The following is a 16,069-nucleotide window of genomic DNA, read 5'->3' as shown; positions in this document are numbered from 1 at the left end:
CAAAACTAAGGCACTACACAGCAGTCAGAGAACAACATTTCTACGAAACGATCCCTCAAATGAGAATAAGTAAAGAAGTTCCTCAGGAAAATTCAAGGACCGAAGAAAATACCGGAAAGTAGTATATTCCCTTCGAGATCCACAGAAAACTGTATAAGAGAATAGAAAAGATTACCAGCGCAATCAGAAAGAGGAGGCTGATATTGTACGGACACCTGAAGAGAATGAACATGGATATATGGGCGTATGGATAAAGGATTCATCCCTGTTGACATAAACAATTGCACGTAGGTCTAATGAAAGTAAGCATAAACCGTAGAGAAATAGATGAACCATCTTCAAGAAGAAAGTTGCGGGTTTGAAGGAGAATCCTGAGAGACTTTCCGCTAAACAGCTCAACATATCGGTGGATGAGGGACCGTGATATTGAAGATTTTTGGCTATAATGTAAAGAAGAACGTGTAAGCCTCCGAAATTCAAATGGCAGAGTGCTTGTGTATACGTAATCCATAGTTGGCTGTATTGATATAATAATAATAATAATAATAATAATAATAATAATAATAACAATAATAATAATAATAATAATAACAATAATAATAATAATAATAATAATAATATTAATAATAATGACGAGGTAATCCCTTGGAGATATTGCGAACAGGCTCGTTTAAATCTTCCGTTGTTTTGATGTCCCTCTGACCTACAGCTGTTCACAACAGAGAAGGAATTTTGTGAGCAAAGAATTTATAGTTCTGAATAGTGAGCACTGTCGTGTTCAGCGCTGTGGTATTTTCTTCAAGGTATTTAGAAAATCTCTGAATCTGTTCATAAAGGCCTATGTAGTTTAGAGAATGCATCTTAAAGCATTGGTGCATTGCAGTCAATTGCATAAGCCAAGTGCAGATTTAGCAACAATGCCTCACAAAACTCATTTGAAGTCCCCCACAAAGCGATCTGATGGGCTGACTTTAGCAACCGACAATATTACAACGGCACAAGATGTCCAATTTATTTTGCAAATATTTGTCAGTATGACCAACCCTTTAACACTCACATAGACGTTTCGCTTTTTTCCGATATCCACACAATATTACAAAACGGAACAAACCCTAGACTTTGCAAATTATAATTACATCGGGATCAGGAGAGAATAAGAACGTATTAAAGAATTTCGGGCAGGAAAGACCAATGTTAGAAGCCTGACACCAGTAAACAAAAGCAATAAAAGACTCATCTAGAGTGCCACGATTGCCACTATATTCTCCTAAGTTGAGAGACACTGCGGCGGATTTATGTTTTTTGATTTGTATGGTGTGACACAAAAACTGTGGATGTTAATGGGAGTCAAGCTCTCGACACACCAAAAAAACATTTTAATTATTAACATTGATGATAGTTCACAGTAGAGTGAATCTTGAATGAAAGCATTTACATAGATTTGCGGGAAAAAAGAGTGGCATATATAGCTATTTCATTTGGTGAAAAAGGGCTGAATATTAATATTCATCTCCCTCATTGGTATATCACTCCAGTATAATTACTTTCCAAGTGGAGGAATGAGCTTTCATTGTGTTTTCACACGCAGCACTTCTATGGAACGGCCGCGAACATTTTATGTAGTCCCCGGGGAAGAATAATGGCTGGTCAGCAATTCATGTACATACATACATGTATTGGTCGTGATTCAACCCGTACTGCGGCTGAGTATTTTCCGCGCTTGGCATATTGATGAAGCTCTCTTGTTAGCTGATCGATTTAGTCGGAATGTAATTTTCGTTCCAGCTCCTACTGTCCTACTACATTCTTTCAGTAGAACTTGGAAAGTTCATTTTGTGTTCGGCTCCTTCAGGCATATTACATTATCCAGTTCATATCACTCAATATATATGAAAGGAGATATTGGAATCATATGGTGGATAAATATCATGGGCCGTTCTTTAACCGTTCCCGATGTATTAAGTTTTTTAATTCACAAAGCACAAGATACAGCTACAATGAGCACTTTTTAAAAAAATTCTATACTAACATTGAAAATGTTTACTAGATCACACAGTGTAGGGCCCGAATTTAGCAAATACGTAAAGTAAAGCTATTTCACTCAATTGTGACTAGAGTGTTGAATGTAGAGAAAAGATGAAGATAATTTGGAGAGCTCTATCAAATAGAAAAGTCAAATTTTGTGAATCATATGATCCGAATGTTATTCACGAAAAACCCGTAAAAAAGGGCAATTTCCTCAAAGTGAAATTGCTCCAAAAATATTATCCGATGATTTCAAATATTTCAAGCATCATCATCAATAAATATATAGCTCCTTTCATAAAATGTTGATGTGCCATTTTTTTTAAATTTCGCAAAACTAGTGTCTCCAATTCGATTTGAAATAGGTCATGCATGACGTAACAGTATCGTTACAAATGGTAGAATTAGTCAACGAATGAGTTTCACGTTTGAGGTATAATAATTTATAATTTCTTGTGGCTATTGCTAGCCGAGTGAAGCCCTTGTAAGGCGGACCCTCCGATGAGGGTGCGCGGGTATCTGCCGTGTAGGTGACTGCGTGTTATTGTGGTAGAGGATAGTGTTATGTGTCGTGTGTGAGTTGCAGGCATGTTGGGGACAACACGAACACCCAGCCCCCGGACCATTGGAATTAACCAATGAATGTTAAAATCCCCGACCCAGCCGGGAATCGAACCCGGGACCCTCTGAACCGAAGGCCAGTACGCTGACCATTCAGCCAACGAGTCGGACACGTTTGAGGTTGTGTTATCATTCAATGAATCACGTTTGTCGTGCGCCATTATGCCGCCTGCATTACTGTTCTTTGATTTTATGTGGAGACTAGCGAATGTACCCGTGCTTCGCTACGGTATTCTACATTGTATTCGAATATCGAAGTAAATAGCGTACATGCAGTAAATAACATTGTTTTAAAATTGCATGTCTCTTAGCGTTATCCCAGAAAGAGCATAGGGAGGTCCCCGTACGTTGTTTCCAATGCAAAGTGTTTGTTACGGATTTGTGATATAACGGCAGGCTCACCTGCCTACTGGCATTCACAATCGAGTTGGGAAGTTTACATTATAATTGCAGGCCCCATTGCCTACTACGCGGACAGAATTGATTTGGGGAGTTTTCGTTAAAATTGCAGCCCCCCTTTCCTACTTCCAGACAGATTACAGTTGAGGAGTTTTTATTATAATGGCAGGCAATTACCGTACTATCACTCGAAATTGAGTTGTGCAGTTATCATTATAATGCCAGGACCATTTTCCTACTGCCAGCCAGCTTACTGCCAGTCACAGCAAGTTGGTGAGTTTCCATCAAAGTAGCAGGCACTATGCCTAACGCCAGTCACATTTTAGATGAGGACATTTCTTTATAATGGAGGGCACCCTTGCCTACTGCCAAACACAGTCGGGTAGGGGAGTTTTAAACAAAACTGCATGCTCACTTGCCTGCTGCAAGTCAAATCGAGAAGTGAACTATTCATTACAATTTTAGGCCTTCCTTACTAATGACAGTTACACGGGAGTTGGAGAAGGAACCCTTTCCTACTGCCAGTCAAAGTCGGTGTGGGGAGTACTGATTACAATAGCAGACACACCCTTTCTCGATCGCTACAAATCGACATCAATGAATATATATAGATCAACATACAAAAGTATATGCGTGTTTACAATATTGAAGACCTTCATTTACAGATTAACTGCTACTAAACGTACGTCATATCGACAAAGGGTTATACCATAAGACACGCCGGATTTAGTGGCCTAAATGGCTGGTCCTATGATATGTCGTCTATTCTTGGGCCAGATTGAGTTACAAACGTGGAACAGGGTAAAGTTTTTGTAAGATTATCTCACATTACATTACTTTTCGGATAATAATGTGACAGCTACGTACATAGCATTTGGCTCATATATGGCTACTGGGTGGGCCAATTTTCGTGAAGAGTTTGATGATTCTGTATTTCATATAAGTAATTGAATGTATGAATTATGCTTGTGAAAATTCCAAATTGACTTAACATCGATTAACAGAGAAAAATCAAACGTAAAAGGGATACAGATACGGCAAAAAGTCATAAGACCAAGGTTGTAGATCATTCCAAATTGAACGGAGATTGTGCAATCCGTTATGTGATAGGAATTTCCGAAGGTCTGCACCACCATTAAAATTGCCTGCATATTTCGATATTCTTCGGGGATAGAAAGTGAAAAATGTAATGATCTTGGTAGTTTTCCATTAATTACAGGCTAAAACGTATAATTTTGTCAAATTTCAATTATCTTCTTTTTCTTCTGGCAGATTATGCCGCAATCTGGATTTTGGGCGAGGCGGGTAAAAATTAGGACTTTCAGGAAACTAAACCAAAAAATTATGCAGATGGTCATTATTACCCCTTAAACGGAAAGCTGTACGAAAATTTCGCCAAAATAGTCAGTGTAGAGGCACACAGTCGTTACGATTTGATTTACATAGATAAAGAATCTGCTCCATGTAAAACACCTTTTGGGCTATGTCCGCTGGACTTAACTTGCAAAAGTGACCATTCATGATATCTCCCTTATTAATCCTCCTGACGAAAAAATGCACATGAAGAAAGGGTTTAGAGGTGGAATTCCATCACGTTTGTTCGATTTCCAGTCAGGTTGGTCTTGTTCTGTATATATTGTGGAAGAGTAAAATCACCATTTCGGTTCCCTATAATCCGCCAGTCCATTCCGGAACATGAAATGTTATTTACGTTTAAAACCTACCTTTGGACAGGTGGATGCTAAATATAAATTTTGGTTCGAATGTCTTCAGTAGTTTTCAAGTTGTAAGGAATACGCTTTACACGCACCCGCTCGTGAGTTAAGTCCGATGGGACTTGTACAGAAAAACGGTCCGTTAATGATATCTCCCTTATTAATCCTCGTATCGTAATGATGCACATGAGAAAAAAGGTTTAGAAATTAATTTCTACCAAGGTAGGTAGATTTCCATTAAGTTTGGTTGTGTATATTTTGTGGAAGTGCAAAATCACTGTTTTGGTTTCGTATAAACCCCCAGTCAGTTCAGGGATTTAGAAACAAAATTTGGCCTAAAACCAATCAAGGACAGGTGTATTCTAAATACGAATCTTGGTGGAAATACATCCAGTAGTTTCTAGCACTCGCGTACATACGGCGTAATTAAGGAAGAAAATAATACAGTTAAGTTGAAACTAATATAAAATGGGTTATAACTTAGGACAGCCGGATAACGACAAATATGTAAATGCCAAGTGAATGTATTGGAAAATCAAATGCCCCTCAATAAATTATGCTAGTGTGAGTTATGGATATAATAAAGCGGTAACAGAGGAGAAATTTAGGTCCAGTGATTCTTAGGTAAACAAATAATAAGAAGATGACTAATGGTGTTATTACTTAATCTATTCGAGGGCGGTTATAACCTCCAACGATATTCCGCCAATATCCCGCAGATAGGCCTATTGACGCCTCTCTTGCCATCTACCCAAGGAACAACCACGAATTTAAAAGCATGATGAGGAAAATGGCAATACGTTACTTCCCTACTGGCATGCAGTCAGAGATGTTGCCATGGTAACCTGTAGGTTCGCTGTCGGTCTGTCGGTCACTAAATGCAGAGCATGATACCAGCAGAAAATTGTAAATTTCTCCGTCATGTGAAGAGTAAGGTAAATTATGAACATAACGAAAGTTGTTTATAATGAAGAGACGTTTCACGTACGGTAAACGAAGTTTACAGAAAATCAATAGTTTAAGAGAAAATGGAGTTCCTATAAACACCCCGTTTATTCAAAGATTTTAAAATGATATGCATATCGAAACCTTCCCCAGGATGAGTATACTCTAAATATGAAGTTTGGTTGAGATCTATCCAGCCGTTTCGACGTGATGGTGGAAAAACCATTCTGGTTTTCCTATAAACCCCCGTGTATTCAAAGATTTTAAAATGATATACATATCGAAACCTTCCCCGGGATGAGTATAATCTAAATATGAAGTTTGGTTGAGATCTATCCAGCCGTTTCGACGTGATGGTGGAACAGACAGACAAACAGACAAACAGACAAACAGACACGAAACGTAAAAACCACCGATTCGGTCTTGAGTTGGGCTCAAACGGATAAAAATCTGAAAAATTGGTAAAACAAAAGAAATTACAGACAGCGGACCCCCTACAATTTTATTTATGTAGATTTCAACTCTGACTCAGATCGAATACTGCTGCACAAATAGTCATTAATTATTTACAGCGTTTAACGTATACTAGTAAGCACTTCAGTACACGTAACTGAACCACTCTCGATGTAGTTTTCAGCAAGCTGACACCACTCGAATCCATATAAATAAAGTTGTAACGACAGTGTGTCTGTACATTGACTATTTTGGTGAAATTTCCGTACAATTATCCGTTTCAGGTGTAATAATGACCAACTGCGTAATTTTTAGCTTTGATGTCTGTTTGTTTGTTTGTCTGTTTGTCTGTCCTCCTATAACTTGAAAACTACTAGATATATTTCCACCAAATTTGATATTTAGAATCCACCTGTCCTTGGATAGGTTTTAGGGCAAAAATTGCTTCTAAATCCCTGAACTGTCTGGGGTTTTATACGAAACCGAAACCGTGATTTTGTACTCCCTCAAAATATACACAACCGAACTTAGTGGAAACCTACCTGCCTTAATAAAAATTAATTTCTAAACATTTTTCTCATGCGCATCATTTGGATAACAGGATTAATAAGGGAGATATCATTAACGGACCGTTTTTCGGTATAAGTCCCACCGGTCCTAACGTAAGAGCGGGTGCGTGTAAAGCGTATTCCTTGCGACTTGAAAACTACCCGAGATACCCGTTTGAACCAAACTTTATATTTAGCATCCACCTGCCCAAGGGTAGGTTTTAAGATCAATACCATTTCAAATTCGCGGAAAGGGCTGGGGTTTTATAGGGAAACGAAATGGTGATTTTACTCTCCCACAGTATATGAGGTACAAGACCAACCTGACTGAACATCGACCAAAGTTGATGGAAATCTAATTCTATTATTTTTCTCATGTGCATTTTTTCAACAGAGGGATTAATAAGGGAGATATCATGAAAGGTCGGTTTTTCATGCTAAGTCCAGCGGACATAGCCCAAAAGATGTTATACGTGGAGCAGATTCCTTATCTATCTATATAAATTAAATAGTAACGACCATGTGTCTGTGCATTGACTATTTAGGCGAAATTTTCGTACAGCTTTCCGTATAAGGGATAATAATGACTATCTGCATATTTTTAGCTATAGTTTCCTGAAAGTCCTAAATTTTACCCCCTCGCCCAAAATCAAGCTTGTCTCACAATCTGCCACACGAGCTGAAAAATTGAAATTAAGCAAGATACGTTTTAGCCGGTAAACTACGGAAAACTTCCAAGACCTTTAAATTTTTCACCTTTTATGCCGAAGAATATCGAAATATGGAGGCAATTTAATGACGGTGCAGATCTTCGGTTTGAGGTATTTCGTGGCTAAACGGTAAGTCTATCATGAAACGGATGGCACAATCTCCGTTCAATTTCGAGTGATCTACAACTTTGGTCCTGTGATATTTTGTCGTCTCTCTCTCTCCCTTATAGCGTAGATTTGGCTGTATATTTCGATTGTTCGTATTTTTTGTGCTTTTTACACGTTTTTTACTTAGATTGACACCCACACATAAGAAAGATAGAGTAAACGAATTTGGCATGCACATTGACACAACCAATGCTATATGCGAACCAAATTTCATGATTCTAGCTTCCACATAAGTATGTGAAAAATAATGTAAAATGATAAATATGTACCCAAAATTCACCCCATTCAAATATCGTAACTCAGTCGAACCCATAAATATATGAGATACTAGGAAATGTTTTAACACTAAACATGTAGAGAGAAAAAAAGGGATGTCTGAGAGTGCAAACCGTTTGTTGGTATGATGAACCGTTTAGGAGCAGTAAATCTCGAAATGAAGGTTTTCACTTACAAACGTGCTCATGCTTATCTGTCATCTATATAAATATAATCGTAACAACAGTCTGTCTGTACACTGACTATTTTGGCGGAATTTCCGTATAGTTGTCCGTTTCAGTTGTAATAATGACCATCTGCATATTTCTTAGCTTTGGTGTCCGTTTGTCAATTTAATCGTATGAATTGTTATAACTTGAAAACTACTGAATATATTTCTACCAAATTTTATATTTAGAATACATCTGTCCTTGTGTAGGTTTTAGGGCCAATATCATTTCTTAATACCTAAATTTACTGGGGGTTTATCCGAAACCGGAACCATGATTTTGCACTTCCTCAAAATATGCACATCTGAAATTAATCGAAATTCACAATCCTTAATGGAAATCCATTTCTAAACTTTTTTCTCATGTGAATTTTTCGACGACAGGAGGATTAATAAGTGAGGTATCATGAGCTGTTGATTTAGCAGGTTCAGTCCAGCGGACGCATCCAAATGGTGTTGTACTTAGAGCAGATTCCTCATCTATCTATATAAATAAAATCGTAACGACTGTGTGTGCCTGTACATTGACTTTTTTGGTGAAATTTTCGTACGGGTACCCGTTTGAGGGGTAATAATGATCATCTGCATATTTTTTGTCTAATTTCCTGAAAGTCCTAATTTTTACGCTCTCACCCAAAATCCAGATTGCAGCATAATCTGCCAGACGAGCAAGAAAATGGAAATTAGGCAAAATTATACGCTTCAGCCTGTAACGAACGAAAAACTTCCAAGATCTTTAAATTTTTCATTTTTTATCCTCGACGTATATCGAAATATGGAGGCAATTTTAATGATGGTTCAGACCTACGTATCAATGTATTTCGTGGAATAAATGGGAAGTCCTATCACATAACGGATGGCACAATCTTCGTTGAATTAGGAGTGATCTTCAATCTTGGTCTTCTGACTTTTTGTCGTATCTCTATCCCTTATACGTTAGATTCGTCTCTATTTCTCGATTTTAAGTAACCGTGTACATGAGCGTTAGTGGGCTGATCATGCTGATAAGTAATTGCGCCACTGTCATTATATCAGCTGCCGAAGGTAGCCAATCAGATGGGCTCTACGAGGCGGTGTTGATAAATCTGCACGTGGCTTGGTGGGACTTCTGAGCCATGGCGAGATGTCAGCATCAAACACTAACGCATCATATTTTTCAGTCAATGCCACCGTAGCTTGCTTGTTATGGGCCGATCATATCAGCAGGGTGGTCCTTGTTCAAGTCCCTCCCCTGGAAAATTTTTCAGTATTTATTTTATTGAAGCTCTCAAGCCGGTCATAAGCCATGTCGAGATTTGGACGGACCGCCTCGCAAAGCCCATCTGAAGTCGTCCGCGATTCGATCTGATTGGCTAACTTCAGCAGCTGATAAATGACAAAGGTGGGAGAAAACTAATTATAGTTTTCCAATTATTTATCAGTATGCCTAACACTCTAACGCTCATATAACAGGTTCACGCTATTTCCATTCATCCTGTGTATGTACATTATATTTGAATGCCGTGGCTTTTACGACAAACCAGAGTAGATCGAGTTTGACCTTTAACGACATACTATGATTTATGAACAGAATAATTATAAAGACTATTCGTGGAAACTAGGCAAATTACGAAGTATTTAAGGAAACAAGTACGCAACTAAGTAAGCAACTAAATAAGCAAGCAAGTAAGCCAGTAAGTTAGTAAGTTACTAAGTATATAAGAAGACATAATTAACGAAGGACCTTTTTAAAAAATGCTATTTGTTCGGGGCGTCGACCTACAGAGATCTTTTGACCCTACTTGCACCATGTGATATGAACCTGCGTGTAGTTGGAATGGAGGAAGTGTAGAGTGCTGAATGTGAAGAAAGGAGCGTTAAGGATGACACAAAAACCCATTCCCCAGACCAGGGATATTAATCATTTACAATTAAAACCCCTGACCCATCCGGAAATCAAACCCGGGGCCGTCGGGTGACAGGCGGACGCGTTTCCTCCTTCACCGTGGAGCACGAAGGACCTTTACTAACAACGCAATTATGTAAGTATGTGATTATGCAAGGAAGCAAGTACGAAAGTAATTAAAAATATAAGTAATTAGTTACATAAAGAAGGAAGATGTAAGTACATAAGAAAATGACTAGGTAATTTAGTAAGTAAGCTACAAACCATATCAGTAAGAAGAGAGAAAGGGAGTGGATAGGTAAGCAAGTAAGAGATTAAGTATGGAAATAGAATATCAATGAGGTCGCAAAAATAAGAGCATTAATTGATAAAGTGTCCATGAGACCTACGCGATACTAGTAGACCGCTGACTCGTGCAATAAACAGCAGAATGCAGTAGCGTACCACTTAAAACTTGAAAAGTTTACGACTTGTTCACAGTGGCAGAGCACTAAAGAGTTCTAACCGATTTCAAAGTAATAACTATTAGTGAAGAGTATTCCAGATCCTCATAAGAACCGAACATCACCTATCAGTAAGTATTAAATCTCGTCCATACGGAAACGCAATAAAGAACCAAGAGTTTAACGAAACGAGCTTTTCGTTTATATAACGTTGAATGTAAGAGCGGTCGATATTTCAAGCAGACTCCTGTCTCTCATAAGGAACAAATGTCGACATTTTGCTTGCCAGCTGGATGATTGATGATTCTCTATTAAAGTTCCCCAATCCGCCGTGCCGTGCCTCTCGAATACAGAAATCTGCTGGTCTCTTACTTCCGGACGTGCGGCTTCAGATAAAGGTAAGAAGTCAAAGCAGTGGGAAGAGAATTGGAGCCTGAGACAAGTGAATTGAATGAAATATTTGCAGGGGAATAAATTAGTATTACTGCTCTATACTGTCTTGCGTTGGATTCCGACAGTTATTAGATAGTGATTTTAAAATGTGCTACATATTGATCGGAATAGACTATCCGGAAATTTCTGGGATATTATAGGATATTGACTCTCGAAAGGCTGATACCTTATTTTGGGAGGCTAGTGACAAGAATGAGGGCAAATTGTCTAGACGAAATATTGACTGAATGGGTGACTACATTTCCAGAAATATGAACTCAGAGAATTAGCATCGGTGAATAATTATCTGATCCTGTAATGACAGAAAGGGGAGCTCCTCTTTGTAGAATTATTCAATCATTATATTTTATTATATATGTATAAGTAATTAAGTCACCAAAAATCTGGAACCGCAGATAAGGCTATCTGCGGATGATGCTATAGTCTGTAGTGTAACAAATAAGTTACAGGATTGTGAACGACTAGAAAACGACATCGACACTATTGTGAGATGGATAGCAGAAAGTGGTATGATGGTAAACGAGATGAAAAGCCAGGTTGTGCGTTTCACGAAGAGGAAAAGTCCTCTAAGTCTTAAATACTGTGATCGCGATATGAAAGTACCTCATGAAGATCACTGGAAGATCTTCATTGTGTTAATCACATAAATGGGAGTGTAAATGAACGGTACAGACCTCTTCATACGGTTATGAGGGTACTGAGAGTATGTAGTAACTGTAAAGGAGAGAGCGTGTGAATCACATGTAAGACCCCAATTGGAGTATGTTTGCGGTGCATTTGACTCCTCAATCGAATTAGTTGATTGGAATTGAGAATTGGAAAAAATCCAAAAGAAAATCCCATGATTTGTTCTGGGTGATTTTTTGGCAAGGGAGTAGTGTTATGAAAGTGTTGTACACTTTGTACTGGCTAGATATGGGAGTAAGAAGGCACTTTTCTCGCAACATACTGTCAGAAGTCATAAAATGACATGAGCTGATCAAGTAATGTCAGGTAAGAAAGATGAAAGTTATTTGTAAAGAGTAACTGTCCCATGTCTGATTTTCGAACATATTTGGCGTAAAAAATTAAGCCATTATTGTAAATGAAGAAGCTATTATCTTTGCAATCAATAAATACAACTCATTTGCACCTCCTGCCTGTCAGGCACGTCTAAAACTCTTAACTTCACGAAGTAATTTATCGAGTTTGCTGAGCTTGTCCGTAGAAAAAGTTCCACAGTCCTACTACTTGAATATTGTGCGAATGAGTGCAGTATTCTATAACTTTAAGTAATTGGTGAAGATATTTACTAAACGCTCCACCTGCTTTCACAGTTTCTCAGTATTTAATCCATACTGAAAACAACCCCGCTTTCCCTCTTTGATACTTTTCTGTCTATTTAACGTCGTTCTATCAGGGATAGTCCAGATCCTTGCATGAATTATCTAAGCATTGGCCTTCGGGTCAGAAAGGTACGGGTTTGATTCCCAGCCGGATCGAGGATTTCAGTCTTAAGTAGTTAATTCCCTACGTTCGCGGATTGCGAATTGTGCCGTTCCCAGCATCCCTCCAATTCATAGACCAAAGAGAGCAATATTATGTAGTTTTCAATAGGTGGCTGATCAAGCCCATACACATCGGAGGCTCTACCTTACAAGAACTGTACCAGGCTAGAAAGGGCCACACGAATTTCAAATCTATCAGAGATAATGTTTTAGGAAAACTGGGGTAGGAATATACTAGGACTTACAAGCTAGAGCACTAATTTTAACTGACGTATGTACAAGGTGTTAGTATGTATGTATGTATGTATGTACGTATGTATGTATGTATGTATGTATGTATGTATGTATGTATGTATGTATGTATGTATGTATGTATGTATGTATGTATGTATGTATGTATGCATGTATGTATGTATGTATGTATGTATGTATGTATGTATGTATTGAACCCTTTGGTCCACAAAGGTCATGGGTTCAGTATGTATGTATGTATTTATGTATGCATGTACGTATGTATTGTGACGTTGCCTGCCATTTTGATGTGCGGCTCTTGATGGAGCAAGCTGGCCAGTTCAAACTGCGAGTAACATCACCGAGTTACGGCCCCGCCCTCTCGATAGCTACAGGCAACCACTCAGAAATGTGTCGGGCATGTATTGGCCAGTCAATCTTCTACTACTACTACTACTACTACTACTACTACTACTACTACTACTACCACCACTACCACTACTACCACTACTATTAATGCCATCACCACCGTCAACACTACGTGCCTTCCGGCGGTATATGAACTACGAAAAAGTGTATCAGAGGACTTGATTTCCAGATATTCCCCAGTGGTGTCCACCCTCACGAATAACCTGAAAGGATTGGCCTTCCTAGAAAAGACAAGTCGGACTAGCCCGAAATATTGTTTGAGATCAGCCAGAGAAATGCTGTTGTCGAGGAGTGCTATAGTCGCGAGTTCAGTGGAGTGAAGCTGAGCACAGTGCTTAGAAATGTGTGCACTGCATGGTGCAGTGCCGTTGATTTACTGGGTATGGACTGACGGAACATTGGATCTTAGCGACGTGGGTTAGTGGGTGAAGACTATCGCTGGTATACGAGTTCTATACGACCAACAAATTTGTGTACACGTTATAGTATGAATATCGAATCCTCAGTATTTGAAATCTGACTAGATCCCGAACTTCAGCTGTCATAAACAGCGAAGGCGTCAATGAAAGACAAGCTTGTGAGTCTCAGGGACTGGCTCCATTAGGATTAGTATTATTCCTGTCACTCATCCTGCACTCACTTTCATAATACGCAAGCCAAAGATTAGACTGAGACAAATCGATGGAAGTGAAACCTCCGGAGAGGCCTTTGAAGTTGTCACCGTGTAGGTGATCTGCACATCTGTGAGAATGGGGCCCTACCTAAATTGAAATCTAATGATGAAGATGAAACTAACACCCAGCCACCGTGTCATCGGAATTAAATAATGGCTATTTAAATCCCGAAACCGGAATCGAACCCGGGATTGGTTGAGCCGAATGCCAGCATTTTAAACATTTATTCACGGAGCCGGATTTGTTTAGTATGAACATGGAAAACCACAGGACATCTTTACGGCTACCAGGTTGGGAATCTAACGCCTACTGTCCTGAAGGAAGGGAGGAAACCATCGATAATCGGGTAAAAAATTTCTTTGGTGGCTACATTATTCATCTGCGTTCAAATATCCGAAGATTTAGTTTTCGATGTGACACAATACTGACGTTCATTAATTTTCTTCGGCTTAATTATGTTATTTGTGGGGTCACTGGGGCCATCCAGGCTGAATTAGGTGTTTGTCGGATGTTCAAGTCCGGATGCCATTCTGACGCCCTCTGATATTCAGATGAAAATCTCAATTCAGGATGGATCAATATTCGAAACTCAGCCTTCTGGGTGGGAAGCCACCAGATAAGCTAATGATGCTCCCAATACTGACATTCATAGAGAGTTAAGAAGGCATACTATCAACAAATTTTCATAAAACTTTTCCTCATTCTTACATTAAACCCGAAGAATAATTGGAGCGTTGTAATGAGTGGTGTAATTCTACAGCCTGCTCAAGCTTCTTGTTGGATAATCCTTAATTACCGCCGCCTGAGGGCTCGTTCATCAAGGAGCGTCTTAACTAACTGGTACATGCAGGTAAATCAGGTTACAGGTAACATTACGTACACTATCATCAACAGCTCCCTAGATGTAGGAGCCCGCCATTTCTCACCAGTCCCCACTGCGCCAAGGCAGTGTATCCTCTCCCATGACCCTTCAAGTGTGTTTTAAGAGGATTCCCTTAACTTGAAATTCTTGGAAAAAGAGAAAGATTTTCTTACAACCTCGGATTCATTAAAGGCATGTGTAGCTTTTAAGTACCTCATCATTATTATCCAGAATCGTTTCCCGGTCGCCTAAAATATGAATACTGATCGGAAAATTGGAATTTTAAACAAATTGAGCTTCTAGTTATACGTGAATGTCGGCATCGTGATAGCCACTGCATCCCCTCGACCTACGTTGAATATCAACTTTTGGGATGTGAATTATTATTTGTAAAATGTTGGAACCCGTGGGTGGGATTTGAATCGTGTCCATTTTTAGATATGGAATAGAATCAACTGATAATATGATAACAAGTACAGGAAACTAGATCATAAAAATTAAGTAATATACTACGCGCAGACAACGCAACACCAGTGAGTTTTGAGTTATCGGATAAGAAAATTAAGGAGTCCCATTTTGGCATCCTTCAAATGGCTGTTTTTTAGAAAATCCTTTCATTGTCCTTAACATTTAACTTCACCACTGTCCGGCTCCATGGCTAAATTGTTAGCGTGCCGGCCTTTGGCCACAGGGATCCCGGGTTCGATTCCGGGCAGGGTCGGGAATTTTAACCATAATTGGTTAATTCCGCTGACACGGGGGCTGAGTGTATGTGTCGTCTTCATCGTCACTTAATCCTCATCATGACGCGCAGGTCACCTACCCGAGTCAATTTAAAAAAATCTGCATCTGGCGAGCCGAACTTGTCCTCGGACACTCCCGGCACTAAAAGCCATACGCCATTTCATTTCAACGTTACTACTGAATCATTAACCAAAATGTGTTATTAGAACAGAGTGGTCAGTTGTATGTAAGGTGAGCTTTGCAATCATTTCAGACGTAGGCTCAATTATCCACTCGTCAGTACGGGCAGTTGAATCATTTGTAATATGTTTCTTAATTCTGCGATTGGAAATAGATTTAACATTCTTGAAACGAGTGGCCACAACATGGTTGTCCTCCCACGAAAATCCAGAAAATCACACATATGGGCAAGAAAAGTGGTGTACAGTCTGTAACATTGCAGAAAACGATGATGGACGGAATGTAAAGCAACCGATCACGTTTCGGATAAAATCGGTATTCAAAATGAGCGCCAGATCTGCAGGAAATCCAGTATTTTAAACCATGTGGCCTCAAGAACTACTGTATATTCAGAAGTGCCTTATCTCGAACTGAGGATAACACAGACGGGCTATTAAGTTCCTTTAATAGCAAATTATTATTATTATTATTATTATTATTATTATTATTATTATTATTATTATTATTATTATTATTATTATTCTTTCCTCGTTAGGGTCTTCCAGGGACCACGCGATAATTTATTGTTCCATCCTTTCCTGCTCCTTATTCTTCCTCCTTCATCTGCTCACCT

This window comes from Anabrus simplex, chromosome 1 (genome assembly GCF_040414725.1).
Source record: "Anabrus simplex isolate iqAnaSimp1 chromosome 1, ASM4041472v1, whole genome shotgun sequence".
NCBI lineage: Eukaryota > Metazoa > Arthropoda > Insecta > Orthoptera > Tettigoniidae > Anabrus > Anabrus simplex.
The sequence above is the reverse complement of the archived record's forward strand: the minus strand, read 5'-3'. Positions refer to the sequence as shown.